Genomic DNA, 15,631 nt, shown 5'->3' with positions numbered 1-15,631 from the left:
AGCAGGCCACGCAAATGTCGGGATCACCCGACATAAACCTTTGGGCTGCGTTCACCCAGCGGACATTCAGCAGGGGACACCCTGCATGCTCCGGGGCACCACAGCGAGACACCATGAGTGGGAGCACCCACCACAATGCAGCCCCGGCTCTGAGGGCACACAGGCCAGGGTTGCTCCAACAGCTGTGTTCACATGGCAGACGTATCAAGGGGACGGTGTTGCCCAGCAGGGGCACCATCCACGTGCAGAGCCCCGCCAGTGGGCCTGCTGCACGCGACGTGGCACCAGCATGGTGCTCCCAGGTAACACGCCGGAGTCAGCTTTTTGTTAGACTGATGAGCCAGAAACAGCTTGTCCCTTTTATTAAGTGGGTCACATGGTTACACCCATGTGACGCAGGCACAAGTCCTGGGATCTACCATGCTTTCAGGAGGGGTGACATGCAACACTGACCGTATCGATGTCATGGACTATAGATACATTATTATTTAAGTGCATATATAATTGTGATGTCTAGCTAAGCCATGTATTCGAGTATGTTTTCTGCTGCACGTTACAAATGTTTGAAGGTTTCACAATTAGGTCTAAGGACAGACTTCATGACACTTTGTACCCCAAGGATCTATGGCTGCCATAATACTTTATCTTACTGTATATTCTGTTCTTTATGAAATCCAATACAAATGTGGTGTGGTTTCTACACATCCCAGACAATTGGACCAAATTTGTTTTCATTTTTGGTCTGATGCTATTACCGCAGGGACAGAGATTAGAACATATGTTCCACCCATCTGTTATCATACTCATCATATTAATATGGTGGACATGTGCAGCCCAGCATGGATCTTCATCTATGATATGAACTTTCCACTGCTGTGTCATGAGAAATTACACCGAAGGCATTAGAGTTAATACAGAGCCCTAGAAGAGAATACGGCATTTCGCGTGTTTGGTTCCCGGTGTTGCACAGAATGGAAATGAGCAGTTAATGTTATCATATTGATTGCATTACAAGCAGTTGGTACTTCTGAACAGTGAGTGCATAGGACTTTTTTAAGGTTTTAGGCACGTATTCTTTACAAGTAACTAATGTTTGTATTAATAGACGTATGTTTCATTTATTAACTCTGTACATAATAGAAGTTGACTCATTTTCTCATTCACAAGTACCATATTTGGTGTTATTTTCAAATAAATATAACTTTCATTGTTCATATCTAATTTGTGCATCACCAAGCACAAATATGATGGTCAGTGTGTATCATTTAAGATGCCATATTTTCTTTTGCTAGTTTATGGGCATGCATTAGAAAAGGTACCATTCGGTAGTTATTTTGAACTGTTGAAATAAGTGTAATTTTTGGTTCTACGACTGTTTTAAGCCTATCTGAAAAAGGCAACTTTTTTGGGCCGCATCGGAACTGCCTCTAACAGGCCACCGATTGGCCATTTTCTTCTTTCCAATTGGGGGATTTCATCCCCATGAGTAACCCCTCACCCAACTCTACGAGGCAGACTCGGACTGGCCTATAGGGTGATAGGTTAATGCCCTAACCAAAGTCACAAAATGCTAGTGTGGGCTAGTTTTTTGGGTCAAAGTGGGCCACTATTTTGGCCAATGTGGGCCAGTTTGATGAGTTACTTCACTATATGGCTAGTAGTTTTGATCATGTTTGCAGAATACATTTTCTTTAAATTGCACAATTTGCATCACATTTTACCCCATGGCTACTATTCAAGCAGTCTGTTACAAAAGGAATGAATTTCCATTTGCAAATGTGAGCCACTTTTTCATTGGTGCCCGACACATTTTATGCCCCAGCTCAACCCTGCCACAAGGTGTCTCTGCCCTCCCTGGCCATGCCGCATTTTTACTTGGTTCAATCGGCCCAACCCTACCCCTTCTAATCCACCAGGTCGGCCTTACTCTCTTCCCGGCAGCCCACCAGACCACCAGGCCGTCACACATCATGCCCACCACCTTCCCCACACCACACACTTACTTACCTCATCCCCTTCTGTGCTGCCACCTTCTACTACCTTCTTCTGAGCCTGCACGCTCATCCACAGCCTCTTCCCGATTGGCAGGATTCTACAGGTGGCGTTTCGTGTGCGACTCTTCTGTGGGCGGCTCAGAAAACGTGGTCCATAGACCCACAGCGTAATTGTTGTGTCATTCATGGCTAGGGACTTGGCCTACTTTCCCACAACCCCACTGCACAGCACAAGATGTTGAATTCTTATTGGTAGGTTTTATGTTCTCTTTGGGATTGCTGTGCTTTGACTTTTGGCTGGTCTGGCGTTTGCCTTTTCAGGAATATCAAGCACAGGCGCTGCTTGCAACGAGAAAGGAAAATACTGGATATGTTTGCAGAGAGTAAAATCATTTGCATCTTTGGCGGAAGTGTGCAGTTGGAGAAGATGTGGAGAACTACTTCAGCTGATCTCGGAACCACACACATATTCAAGCGATGCAGAGCACAACGATCCTCACAAACCCTTGTGCAGTTTCACTGATAAGAGCAGGACAATTCCATAATAGTTTTAATATGAAGCACATTTCTGTAAATTGTGGTTTGAAAAAGACCAACCCTTTTTTGCCAACGGAAAGTAAATAGGGTGCAGATTCTGTGGGTGTTTGTTTTATATACAAAGTAAAACGTACACCCTCTTAGGAAAGCTAGCATTTTCGGGTCTAGCTCAGGAGCTTCTGCTACCTTTCCTGGTAACTCAGGCCTTGTGCATTCAGCTCTCATGCGCTGTCTCGCTTCTTTCTCGAGCCCATACCTCAATCGTTGGGTCATGTATTTGTTCAGCCGAGGGGATGGTTGAGAGTCTGAAGACCTGGGATTTCTTATGTTCTCGGGGTTTGAACATGTCCAAGATCTCTTCACTCTTGTCTAGATGGTTCTTTTTCCTTAATTTCTTTCTTATGGGGGCAGGGGGGCGTCTAGGTCGCTTTTCTGTGATCTTTCCTCTTCCTCTTGTGTATAGTGTGGAGACTCTGGGGTCTCTTCTTCCAAACCCATCTCCTCATTTCCCATATTGTTCCCCCCTGGGACGGGGGTTGTGAGGCTTGGCTCTACCGACTTAGGAATGCCTGCTTGAGTTTATTGAAGGCGTTGGTAGCCTGTGAGGCCTTCTTGTCTGCCCTGTATTGATAGATATAGATAGATATAGATAGTGGACATGCTTTCTTCGGAGCTCTTTTGTTTCTGGCTCAGGAATGTCTCTATTGTGGTGAGTCTATCTTGTAGGGGTTTTATCCCTTAGGCCATGGCCTCCACCAGCAAATTCCCTAGCTCCTCTTTAAAGCTCTGAGCCAGGTCCACTGCCTGCTCTTCCTCACTCCACTCGAACTTTGACATTTCTCTCTCAGTGCTTGTGCCAAAATACCAGGCCTCAGGTTGTGTGTGCTGTCCACTTTATCACTGTAGGCCTAATAAAGTGGCCAGTACCTACTTTCTGCCTCCCATTCACCCTGGTAAGGGGTGAAGGAGCTGAGGTATCTCCTCTTACAGGGAGGTTATCGTGTGGCTCAGCCAAGCATTTAATTATTATATTTATTTTCTTTTTATGTAGCTGCCGCCTCGTGTATGCGACCTCTCCCGGTGGGAGTTTACGTCTCAAGTCGCACTGGCTTGTGTTTGCATTTGAAATTTTACAGTGCTGTCTGCTCTTTTGTGCTTGTGTCACTTTTACTGCCCGTCGCTCTGCTGGTGAGCATTCTTATGGGGCTGTTGCGCTCCCTAGGCCCAGCCCTGCTGAGGGAGGGGACCGCTGTACTCCTCAGCCCCAGCCCTGATGGCGGGGCCGTTGCTACACTTTGGCGGTCGGTATGGCACGGGATCCGCTTCCACTGTTGCCTAGCTGTGTGAACTCTAGTCCTGGGGCATCCGGTGTGCCCACCTTGCCTGTTTGCACGTTGGTGCCTAATGATAGTCCATCATACGGTATGTGCTTGTGTCGTGTCTGTGAGCGTGTTATAGTCTAATTACAGTTTGCTATTATATATATATATATATATATATATATATATATATATATATATATATATATATATATACTCGTAATAACACTTATGGCATCTACTAATTGTCGCCACAATCATTTAAACCAGTTACTACTATTTTTCAAATCATGCTCTCAGCTCAGGTAAAAGGGGTAATTTTCTAGCTGAAGAGCAGGAAAGAAGAGGTGGAGCAAGAGAACAGGAAGGACTAAGAGCAGATAACAGGAAATGAGATGGAGTACATGAGGAACTGTGTTATGAGGGAATTTTTGTTGAAACTGCTGAAGAGAGGAAAACATGAAGTTGAAGCATACTGCTCCCCTCCTTGTCTTTAATAGAATCAAGACTCCCTGTGCTATTAGCAAGGGTAATCTTCATTCTTAGTTCACAAATGGTTATATATAGATGGTTGGAGTAGGGAGACTGTGACTGTTAAACTTGCACATAGTTAAGGATTTCATTTACCTTATGTGTGTTTATGTATTTACTTCATTTTACTTATGATTGATCTTAATGACATGCACTTGTATTTTTATAATGTAACTGTTATGCCTGTATGGCCCGAAATAAAGGTTGATTGGTGGATTGATTGATCTGTGTGTAAGCTATGAGTCACAAGTACAAATCCCAGCTCCACATACCGACACATTTTTCATTTATCAAATACAGTTCGGCTGGTTAATAAAGCTATTTGTCAATAGGCAAAAAAACCTTGGGGTCATCTTCGACTCCTCTCTCTCCTCCCCTCAAATCACGGGCCTTGCCCAGAAGTCCAATTTACAGCTCCACCTCCTCATTCTCCCTTTCCTCACCTTTCCCCAGAAGCTCAATCTCTCCAGAGCTCTTGTCTTCTCTTGTCTTCTCTAGGCTGGACTACTGTAACAGCCACTTCCTCAATCTGCCTCTTTCCTCCCTGCGCCTTCTTCAAGTAATCCAGAACAAGGCTGCCTCACTTATCCTTGGCCTCAAGACCAATGACCACATCTCTCCAGCCCTGTAATCTCTTCACTGGATCCCGTGGCTGCAAGAATCAAATTCAAGACTCTCTGCATCACCCACAAGGCTTTCTGGGTCCTGGGACCCAGCTGCAGCCAACTTTCCCTCCCGAAATACCTCCCTGCTAGAGTTTGTTGGTCCTCATCCACCTGCAGATCAGACTCTTCTCCAAGCAGAGAGTGGGAGGGTAGATCTCTTCCTTCAGCAGGAGATTTCCTCTGGAACGGCCTTCCAGCCCCCCTCAGACTGGAGCCGGATCTCCTTAAGTTCTGGAAACTTCTCAAGACCGTCCTTTTCTCCTCCTCCTTCCCTCTCCCCCTCCCTTGCTAATGTCCCCAATGCCACTGCAACTAGCACCTGGTCCCTTATGTTCCTCTCAGTGGCCGGCCGCCTCCTCGTCCAATCTTCCACAAAACCACTTAACAAGCACTTGCCCTGAGGCACCCTCCCAGACTAGCCTAAATCTGGTTTCCCTACCTCACACTAGTTGACCCATACCCCCTGTTTTCCCCTGGAACTTGCCCTCTTGGGCTCCCCTAAACACTTCCCCTGTCCCTGGGGCCCCATCCCTTCTGCACTTCTCCCCTCCCGATTTACCTTATCTAAATTGCTTATATAACGAGCTCTGTTGGGTGCCGTATTCCTCCCCGGTCGCATGATGTGGTCCTCCAGTCATTCTGGTTCAACAAACAGGGCTCGTTATATAAGCCACAGACAGCAGAATACTGATCCCGGAGACCGGATGAAACACTCTAAGCAAACACAGAACCCCAACAGCATACCATAATGTGCCTTGACAAAGCACTAGAAAGGGCGAAACAGCAGCATGTGCAAAGAAATGTTGGCACAAATGTTTTTTTTTTGTAATTAAATAACACACTTAGTACTGGCATGAATGCTCTACATAAGAAATAAAGCATTTTTCACTCAAAACATCACTACTAATGTCACAAAGTAATGCAGTAAATGAAATACTTTATGTAATAATGATGTTTGTGGACCAAAATAGAACAAACACTAAGTGAATTAACTTGTGTTAATGATATGAATGAAGAATATATTAAATAAAGTGTATGACCTGTATGAAAAACACTAACAAGTGTGTACCTCACAAGTTATTATATAATTTGCAAACCTGTGGGGACACCTGAAAACCAAGCGCAACGGCTCACACAGGAAAAAAAAAACATCTCTCTTAATAATCAGACCAGCAGGTGAATATCGGTCCCTACTGAGCCATGCAGCCACTGACCCCCAACTAATTGTGGACATGTCAGTTACAAACAATACCCAATAAACTTAACTGAACCATGGGTAGAGCGCACAGACTGATACTATTCACCCAAAGCAAGAAACATTGGCATTAATAGGACTCTAAATGCCTTGCACTGCACATTCGAGTGCCTAGCACTGGTATTCTGGTATTTGACATCTTCTGTAATTGGTGTGACAGGTGACAGGTATTATACGGTCCAATTGCACACTAAATAAATATTACAGCAACCTTCTTGACAGAGTGTTACTGCTGTTATTTGACACCTGTACGTAATAATCAATGTTGTTGACACATACAGAATGTTAATAGAAATTATCGAGACGTTTGCAGATATATGGCTTTGACGTGTTTCGAAGTATAAGGAGTGAGTGAACCCCTATGACGTGTGTCACATGAAGATGAGATGGCGTTGTGTTATTAGAGTGGTCCATCTAACAGTTGTCCATATTTGTTATTATTATTTTTGCTAGATAACAGGGATATCCATGTTATGATATGTTATATCTATGTATATCATTGGGCTTTTGTATAGCGCCTTTTACCATTGGTATGTTTCCAAATCGTTGTGGGTTGAACGCCCTCGGGGACCGTAGTCCAGGTCAGTGGAGAGAGTAATATAGTAAAAAGTGCTTTGGTGCACTCAGTATGTATGCAGCCAGGGTGGATTAAGTTGTGTGTAGCTGCATTCTAGTGCTACGCATGGTGCAGTGGTTGTGTGAGATCAGTAGAATGTATGCTGCAAGGCCAATTGGACTTGGATAACTGCATCCTGGCAGCAGTGGAGTTTGTGACTGGGATTATGTGTGCAGCTAGGGCGATTTTCATGGGGTGTAAGCGCATTCTAAAGACTTGAGGTGACCATGGAGATGTAAATGCATGTGTGCCGCTAGGCCTATTTTATCGAGGGGTATAGCTGCATTGTATTGTTTGTTGGATCAGTGGTAATGTTATCATTTTGTTGTGTTTGAGTGTCTGTGTGAATTTGAAGGAGAGACTGTTCCTGATGAGCTTCCAGTGCCTGTCAGGGGATGGTATCCCTTTGGGGTTCAGGGCTATTAGGTTAAGGTCCTCCCTGTGTCTTGCTGGATCTACAATTTCTTATTTGCATTGTCTGTTAGACATTGAAAGCCAGATCTAGCTCAAATCATATTGTTTCAATATAGGTGCTAGAGAGGCCCTCGGTCGGTAGTTCTGCTAAATACATTCCCAGATAGATAGGATTAGTGTAGATATATAATTGCTAGTAGGCCCTTGGTACGTAGTTCTGCTCAAAGCTTTCCAAATGTTATGTTTTGTTGACTTATACCACGCACCGCTACCACCTACGGGCAGTCTTCAGGTGCTCACATGGCTCTGCAAGAAAGAGGAAGTGGCTGGTTAGTGAGGTTAAAGGGATGGGATAGGTCCAGAACCAGGAGAAACTGGCGTCTGGTGTGTTGAGTTGCAGATGGCTTGTTTGCGCCCACTGGCTTGTTGTATCCGTAAGGGTTCAACCCAATTCTTGGGTCGTTTGTTGCATATGAATGCCTGTTATGTTGGGTGTGTGTTTGTGTGTTATATGTGTACAGTGGCTGGTGTTTAAGGCTATGGTTGTTCACTCTGGCTTGTTGTGACTATAGGGGTATGGTCCAGTATCTGGAATTGTTGTTGTATGCAAGTGTTAGTTATGTTGGGCGTGTGTTTGTGTGTAGTTTGGCTAGCCCATGGGCATGTATAGTACAAGGGATGTGTCTAGGAGGAGAGCTGGAGTCGGGGGGTTAGTGCATTGGGTACTCTCAAAGTTTTTCTCGGTTGGTAATACTCGCGATCTAAGAGTTGACTCATGGCTAGTCTTCACAATTCTATCTAAACGTGAGGCATGGCTATTCTTCACAATTATATCTAAATGTGATGCATGGCTATTCTTTACAATTGTTTCTAAATGCGACGGATGGCTATTCTTCACAAATCTATCTAAATGTGATGCATGGCTATTTTTAACAAATCTATCTAAATGTGACGCATGTCTATTTTTCTCAATTTTTTCTAAATGTGACGCATGGCTATTATTCACAATTCTATCCAAATTGAAACACATTGCTAATCTTCCCAATATGTCTATTGTGACACATTTCCTGCTCCCAATATATAACTGGGTGCAACAAATGGTGTTTCTCTCAAAATACCTCTAAATCCTGCATTACTTCTGCCCTCTAGTATACATGTAGGTGAACCACATTCTCTTCCACAATTCCGTACAATGGCTATCTTTGGAGCGTATCACAATGGCTGACTATGGAGGGTAGCACACTCAACTTCGAGGCTAACTATGTTAGCACCATTTACATAGTAGTAGCAGTTTAAGAGTGACTGGGTTTCTGGAGCACAGTAATGGCTGTGCTTCCCACCAGTATTGCCTTATGATGGCTAGTTATAGGGTGTGGTAACATTCGACACAAATTAGCTATGGTGCAGAACACAATGGCTAACTATGGGGCGCAGTTATATCTCAGAGCACAGCAGGGGAATAGAACAAGGCTATACAAACAGTTTGGATGTGAAGTATGGTTACCGTACGTAATTAAGTCTCCATCTAGAGTATAGCTATCTTACACACTTTCACTGAGTGACACAATGGCTACCTTACCCAATGTGGCTAGATGATGATAATATGTAATTAGAGTGATGTGTGATTTATTGGAGTAGAATAATGGCTGTACTCCCCGCCCACACCACACTTACCATATCCGTCGCTGTAGGTTGTCTTTGTGACCCTTAGCCAGTGGTTGCCCAGGCAAGGCTGCCATAGAAGGGCCTCTGCAATGCTGCTATTCCAGTCACGGGGGAACAGGGGACGGACCAATGAGAACCAGAAGGATGGGCAGGGGAGGAGCGGGAGGGAGAGTAAGAGGATGGATGAAGTTCAATGCGAGAATGCAGAGGGAAGCAGGGGGAGATGGCCACCAGGACAGAAGCAGAGACACCTTACTGCCTGAGCCAATTGCGAGGGGTTGGGTGGGAGAAGGAAAAAAGACAGAAACAAATAAAGGACTACAGCACAAAGGCAGCCCACTCCATAGGTCGAGCAGATCCAAAATCAGGAGTCAAAGAAAAATACCAAATAAATCCCTCAGAAAACCAGGTACTAGCTCAGAAGAACAAATGCAAAATACACACAAATACCTCCAAATGGCGCTCAAAACCAAGCCAAAACAGATCAGAATTAATAGAAAGGCACTTACAAATCATCAGACAGGCCCTTAGACTGATGGCCAAAGGGTGTCCGTGCTGGGTGAGTACCTGTGAAGAGAGGATGTTATTTTAAACCATGAAAGGGTTGAGGTCAGCTGCGTTGATTGACCTTTCTGTTCTCCAAGCAGATTTATTCGTCCACAGAGAAGCCTCTTTCTATGCCTGATTTATCTTTATGATCGAGATCACTGCAGTTTGTAGAAGTGTGAGGGCTGATTAGGCAGTTTAGCCACCACTCATCCTCCATAACCTTGTACTCAAGTAGAGCAGAAGTAATTTCGTAACAGTGGCACAATCTTGCTAAAGTTATACCAGCATGTGCCGCTACTAGCCAGTCAGTAACATAGATGCCAAGCCTGCCACAGTTGGAAAATCATCAATCCACCACACCCAGGCACACACCACCCCCATCGACAAAGAGAATGCCACTCTGAGACAGAAGGAAATCCAAAGACCAGCCTGCCACACAGGAAACAACCAGTCATCAAACAGTTGCACTGTACAGCATGATGCAAGCCATGCCTTCAAGACTCATCCATTCACTGGGAACACAAACTCTAAGGGGAGATTCAGTGAAACACCAGTCAAACAATGGGAACTCAGACATCCATAACCCAGCAAGACAGCCCAAGGCATGAAACACCTGTCCCATTAAGCATCTGGACATAGTCTACAAAATTATTGGAGGTACTCCTTACTTGTGAATTCATCTAGAAGCAGAATTCTAATATATATTTGTATTTTCATGTTTTATTTTATTTAATAATGTATAATCTAGCCAATAAGGCTTTTATGCAATTGTAAAATCAACCCTAGGACATCAATACATAATGTAAGGATGTCTATGTTTTTAAGGTGTAGGTGTGAAAGATACTTCTTTTGAAACCAATACGCACAATAAATAAAATTACAAAAATAATAATCCAAAAAAAGAAAGATAATAAAGAAAAAAACTTAACATCCTACAACATATTCAGACAATTACTGAAGTAACAATAACATCTCATACTCCTTATTCCATATATTAACCATCTGATAAATTATACAAACACCATAACCCTCAATTAAAGCATAGCATAGGCTTTTAACCAATGTGCTCACCATAGTCATACCGATTGCCAAATATAATTGGTGATAGCAGCCGCCTAAGGCTTCACACTCTTGTCAACAGATTTTTGAAAGTTTCAAGTTGTTGCATTCCACATAGTCTGCAAAATTGACAAGCAGAGCGAATAGTCTTACGACTGTCAACAATGTGCATTGTTCTCATTAAAATAATCTTTTTAGGTAACCAACATTATTTTGCACAGGTAAGCATCCAAATATCTATTCTCACCAGAATTACCCATACAATAAGGCACATAATCACTGGAGGAATCTTTACTGACCAGGTTGACTACTGTTTGTTCTAAGTCAATTTCGCACATTGCTGTTTTGCTCATCAAGTCCAATTTCCCCAAGGAAGAGGATAGTAACATGCTTCCCTTGATGGACAGCTACAGACTAGTTTCTTTGTAGGTTTGGCAATAAGGTATCCTAGTACAGCCTACATTGTTGCTTTTAGTCAACAGACCATTATCATATAATAAAGTGCCAACAGCCAATTTTAGAATCTTATGAACCAAGTTTACATTCCCCGTCCCTCTTGCACACTCCAATCATGTCTCATACAAGATACATTCAAATGGAGTACTACCGGGAAGACTGAGCAGCCGTTTCATGCTATGTCTTTCAAGCAGAACTACTTTATGAAGGATTTCCCTGGCCCAAATCTCTGACCCATAAAGTAAAATGGGTCCAACCTTATTCTTATAAAGGTTAACTAAGCTGAGTAATGAATATCCTGCGTGCATCCCAGCAAACAGCTTCAACCCAGCTATAACAGAGTGAATTTTCCCCTGCAAGCGTTGCAAATGATATTCTAGATGATATTCCTACGTCATATGACAATCAAAGGTAGCACCCAAGTATTCATAACTGCAGACCTCCAAATTCTCTACTTTAAGTACCAGCAGAGGTTTGCATTGAAATCTTTTGGGCCTGAAAATCATATTTTTCGTTTTTGTCAAACTGATAACCAAGCCAATGTTTGAGCAATAATTCGCTAAATATTCAAAAGTGCCCTGCAATCCCTTTGGTGTTAAAACAAGAAGAATCAAATCGTCACTGTATCCAAGCCATGGTATTTTGACGGCACCTATTCTTGGGGTGCTGAAGGATTATTCACCAGCGTGAGTGGAAGGACACTGAAAAATGATTTAAAAAGCAGGGGTGCCAAAATACTCCCCTGCTTATTGTCCATACAGTTATTAATAAAGTTGTTACCCCTATTATTCAATTTGACTTTCTTTAACACTGGTATTTGAATATAAAGCAACTACCATCCTCAATAGGCCTGACGGATTCCACAGGTATCCAGATTCCTGCAATGTTGTTCCCGGCACACAGTGTCAAATGCTGCACTAATTTCCACAAAAAGAACGTAGACCTTTAAGCCAAGTACTTGCCAGGAGAATTGTACAGCATTCAAAAGAATAATACTTTTGTCAAGGTGCCCGCTCCTTTAACAAATCCTGTCTCGAATTTGAGGATCTTTGCTCTGGCCGCCCATGCTGGAAGTTTGACCAGTAAAATTCTAGCAAAAACTTTTGAATTAACATCTAGCAACACTAGTAAGCGATGGTTCCTAGGTTCATCACTGGAACCCTTCTTATGTACTGGCACGATTATATTCTCATGCCAGCTGGAAGGTAGCACATTAGAGATGTTATTAAACAATCAGTGTAGCAACCCACCCCATCATTCAGGGTTCAGTTTTAACAGAGCATTGCTGAGACCACCTGGTGCCCGAGACGACTTTACGGTAGTTTGTGTGTCTGTTTGTTTATTTATTTATTTATATAGCGCTCCACACCCTGAGGTATCTGGGTGCGTTACAAGTTATTTGCAGATTACAGGTTGCATATAATACATAGTAAAATAACTACAGTACATTCTTTACATTATTTATACAGTGAAGATAACAAAATAATACATCCGAAATATACAGCGCCACTTTGCATAGATACAAGCAGTGCAATATTCGAGCTAGAACTAGTAATGGCAAGCTAGAGCCGGTCATAGATCATTAGCCAATGGCCAACTTTTGGTACTTTTCCGAAAGCTAAAGAAGGACTGGTCAGCTCTTAAGGTTGTACGCAGGGAATTCCAAAGCTAGGCTGCCATGACAGAAAAGCTGCTACTCACTACTTTCTTCAGCTTATATCTAGGGACCTTAAGACAGAATGAGTTTAAGTTCCAAGTGGGGCGTGTCAATGGGTTTTTGACACTTTTCTCCATTAGGTATATTGGGGTGGAGTTAGTTAGGCATTTATGTGTAAGGGAAGCAACTTTAAACTGTATCCTGTCCTTGACTAACAGCCAATTATTCTTGCGTCTAGCCTCCGAAATGTGTTGTCTTCTTGGAATGCTAAGCGCTGTTCTTAATGCATTGTTCTGTAATATCTGAAGTTTGTTAACAATATATTTACTTGAGCCAAGGTAGAGAGCTTTGCAATAGTCTAGTTTCAAGAGAATTAATGCTCTTGCAAGAGTAATACAACTGGCTGTGGATGAGAAAGGGTTACAGGCATGGATCAGCCTACAGGTGTAAGCTGTCGCTGAAGCTGTGGCGTTGACTTGCTTGTGCATGCTCAAAGCTGAGTCTAGGTAGAAACCCAGGGTTTTTACCTCCTTCGTCACTTTGATATCAATGCTGTCGATGTTGAAAGATTGGAATTGAATACTAAGGTCCCAATTCATGGAATCCAGCGCAGAAGTAGAGCAAGCACCAACAATTGCGCTGGACACTTATTCATGGATTTTCAAAAGGCATCAGTACCTGTGGCGCAATGAACTTCTAGCAGCGCCAGTAATGCCCCCAACACAACCCGTGCACAGGAAAAAGCCAGTGAACTGCCTATTACGGCACAAGGCCCCGCGCCATCCGTGGGCAAGCACACTGCCCCCATCGCAATTGCATGAAAGATCAGCACTAGCCAAATCGTGTGGAAAGGGCTGCGCGTACCCCTTCCGCACCCCAGTGAAATCGTGTAACCTGGTCGCACCAGCAAAATTGCATGGAAAGGCCAGCGTGTACCCGGGTCGCACCGGCCAAATCACGTGGAAAGACCAGCGCGTGCCCCTACCACAACCCAGCGTAATCGCGTACCCCAGTCGCACCAGCCATATTGTGTGGAAAGGCCAGCGCGTACCCCTTCCACACCCCAGCGTAATCGCATATCCCAGTCGCACCAGCCAAATTGTGTGGAAAGGCCGGCGCGTGCAGCCATCAGCTGCGAACACACCACACCGGCAGCCCACACCACATGGGATCCCCCATCACCCATGACCATACCCTGCGGGCAGCCCACACCACATGGGTCCCCCATCAACCGTGACCATACCCCGCAGGCAGCCCACACCACATGGGCCCCCATCACCTGTCACCATACCCCGCAGGCAGCCCACACCACATGGCCCCCATCACCCGTGACCATACCCCACAGGCAGCCCACACCACATGGGCCCCCCTTACCCCTCACCATATCCCGCAGGCAGCCCACACCACATGGGACTCCCATCACCCATAACCATACCCCGCAGGCAGCCCACACCACATGGTCACCCATCACCTGTAACCATACCCGCAGGCAGCCCACACCCCATGGGTCGCCCCATGGCCATACCCTGCAGGCAGCCCACACCACATGGGATCCCCTATCACCCATGACCATACCCCGCAGGCAGTCCACACCACATGGGACCCCCATCTCACATGACCATACCCTGCAGGCAGCCCACACCATATGGGTTCCCCCATCACCCGTGACCATACCCCACAGGCAGCCCACACCACATGGGGCCCCCCTCACCCCTCACCATATCCCGGATGCAGCCCACACCACATGGGACCCCCATCACCCATGACCATACCCCGCAGGCAGCCCACACCACATGGGACCCCCATCACCTGTCACCATACCCCGCAGGCAGCCCACGCCACATGGTCTCCCCATCACCCATGACCATACCCCGCAGGCAGCCTACACCACATGGCCCCCATCACCCATGACCATACCCCACAGGCAGTCCACACCACCACATGGCCCCCCATCACCCATGACCATACCCAGAAGGCAGCCCACAACCCATGGGTCCCCCATCACCCATGACCTTACCCCCTGGCAGCCCACACCACATGGGAACCCCATCACCCGTCACCATACCCGGCAGGCAGCCCACACCACATGGGACCCCCCATCACTTGTGACCATACCCTGCAGGCAGCCTACACCATGTGGTACCCCCCATCACCCGTCACCATACCCCGGAGGCAGCACACACCACATGGGACCCCCATCACTTGTCACCATACCCCGCAGGCAGCCCACACCACATGGTATCCCCCCATCACCCATGACGGCAACCTGCAGGCAGGCCCCGCCTCATGTCCCCCCACCAACACCTGTGAGGGCAACCTGCAGGCAGGCCCCGCCTCATGTCCCCCCACCCCACCAGTGACGGCAATCTGCAGGCAGGCCCCGACTCATGTCCCTCCACCAACACCTCTGACGGCAACCTGCAGGCAGGCCCTGTCTCATGTCCCCCCACCAACACCTGTGATGGCAACCTGCAGGCCGGCCCTGCCTCATGTCCCCCCACCAACACCTGTGACGGCAACCTGCAGGCAGGTCCCGTATCATGGAACACCCCCCCACCCCAAAACACTTTGGACCAATAAACATTAAAGCAGCACATGTGAAATCAAATGCCACCACACGCTGCACACTCCCGGTGTACCTCAACATCCATCCATTGGTCATGATCCCCAGTACATGCCCCATGTCATCGGAATCCTAATCACACATGTATGCATGTGTGCACACACATGAACACATTGGTCAACAGCACGGACACAGAGTCAAGGAAGAGTGAAACTTGCACTAAACCATCGAGACCAGACACCACTTTGATTCCAACGGGTACACATATATAAAAAAATCAGTATTAAAATCATACTCAGTAAAAACAACATATAAAACCAGCATGCATTAAATTAAAAAAACAAAAGAGCT

At 45.5% G+C, this 15,631-nt stretch overlaps 1 protein-coding gene across 1 annotated transcript in view; it reads left to right on the top strand.

Annotated features, from left to right (window-relative positions):
* LOC138468137 (spermatogenesis-associated protein 7-like) overlaps positions 1-15,631 on the top strand; it is a 1,832,011-nt gene that overhangs the window by 417,987 nt on the left and 1,398,393 nt on the right. The window lies entirely within an intron of this gene.

The sequence above is a fragment of the Ambystoma mexicanum genome, chromosome 4q (assembly GCF_040938575.1).
Source record: "Ambystoma mexicanum isolate Mex_15411 chromosome 4q, UKY_AmexF1_1, whole genome shotgun sequence".
In the NCBI taxonomy this organism is placed as follows: Eukaryota; Metazoa; Chordata; class Amphibia; order Caudata; family Ambystomatidae; genus Ambystoma; species Ambystoma mexicanum.
Note: the sequence above shows the minus strand (reverse complement) of the source record. Positions and strands in the feature narration are given on the sequence as shown.